The sequence below is a fragment of the Nannospalax galili genome, unplaced genomic scaffold (genome assembly GCF_000622305.1).
Source record: "Nannospalax galili isolate Female #2095 unplaced genomic scaffold, S.galili_v1.0 scaffold747, whole genome shotgun sequence".
Taxonomy (NCBI): Eukaryota; Metazoa; Chordata; class Mammalia; order Rodentia; family Spalacidae; genus Nannospalax; species Nannospalax galili.
Window position 1 is genome coordinate 2239586 of NW_008357686.1, and position 1242 is coordinate 2240827.

Here is a 1242-nt window from a genome sequence, read left to right on the forward strand (position 1 = left end):
AGAGGAAATTCCCCAATTGAGGCTCCCTCAACCCAGGTGTGTCAAGTTGACACTGAAGCTATCCAGCACAGTAGAAATAATAGTTTGTGAAATAAAGGCATTGAAGGCCTGACAGAATGATATGTTGCTATGCTATGCAATATTTTTTAAACTTTGAAACCTCTGTACCATTCTAATTTAGTGTTTCTTATACTCTTTACCTTGTCCAGCAGTACATAGCTACTTACAGTTCTTCAGACTCGCTGTCCTTTTTCACACTGCTGTGCTTCCCCCTGCCAGCTCTTTCTCGATACCAGCTTAAAATCTCTAGCTTCCCTTCAAGATCCATCTTAGATAACACCTCAGTTAATCCTCTCTTGCCTCTGATTCTATTCCTGAAATGGGCAAAGTTAATCAGTCCTTCCTTTATACTTATAGCACTGATTTTTAATTTTAATTCTCTCTCTTTGTTTTTAAATTAGGAACTCTGTTCTTAGAACTATCCTTATGATCAATACCATCATCACTTGAGCTGTCTTATCATATTCCTTCTTATATGTATCAGAGCTCACACTGATCATTGGTTGCAAAATAAGATTTTTTTTGTAGCTGTTTTAAGTTGTTGTTCACCAGTTCAACAAAAACATACATGTTACCTCCTTAATTTTTTTTGATGGCATATATTACCTCACCAATCTTTTATGTATGTATGTGTATTTGTGTGTTTGCATATTGAAGAGGACAACTTTGGATATCATTATTCAGGTGCTGTCCACCTTTTTTCTTTTCTTTTCCTTTCTTTTTAAAAATATTTTATTATTTTTTATTTTATGTGTATGAGTGTTTTGCCTGCATGTATGTCAGTGCACCCATGTTGTGCAATGCCCACAGAGGTCAGAAGAGGGTGATGGATTCCCCTGGAACTGGAGTTATGGTTGTTAACCATCATGTGGGTGCATGGAATTGAACCTGGGCCCTCTGCAAGAGCAGCCAGTGCTCTTAACCATTAAGCCATCTCTCCAGTCTTTTTTTCTCTTCCTTTCTTGTCCTCCTCTCCTCTCCTCTCCTCTCCTCTCCTCTCTTCTCTTCTCTTCTCTTTTTTTCTTTCCTTGACAAGGTCTTTCACTGATCTAGAACTTGCCAGCAAGCCCAGTAATTGTCCTGTCACTGCCTCCCCAGTGCTAGAATTATAAGTACACACCATCACATCTGGCTTCCCCTCTGGCTTTTTTTTTCAGAATCAATTATTTAATTTTTATTGAA

General features: G+C 38.1%; 1 pseudogene; it reads right to left on the reverse strand.

The window, feature by feature from the left end:
* Positions 1-520: 520 nt before the first annotated feature.
* LOC115068035 lies at positions 521-636 on the reverse strand (annotated as a pseudogene).
* Between the last annotated feature and the right edge of the window lie 606 nt (positions 637-1242).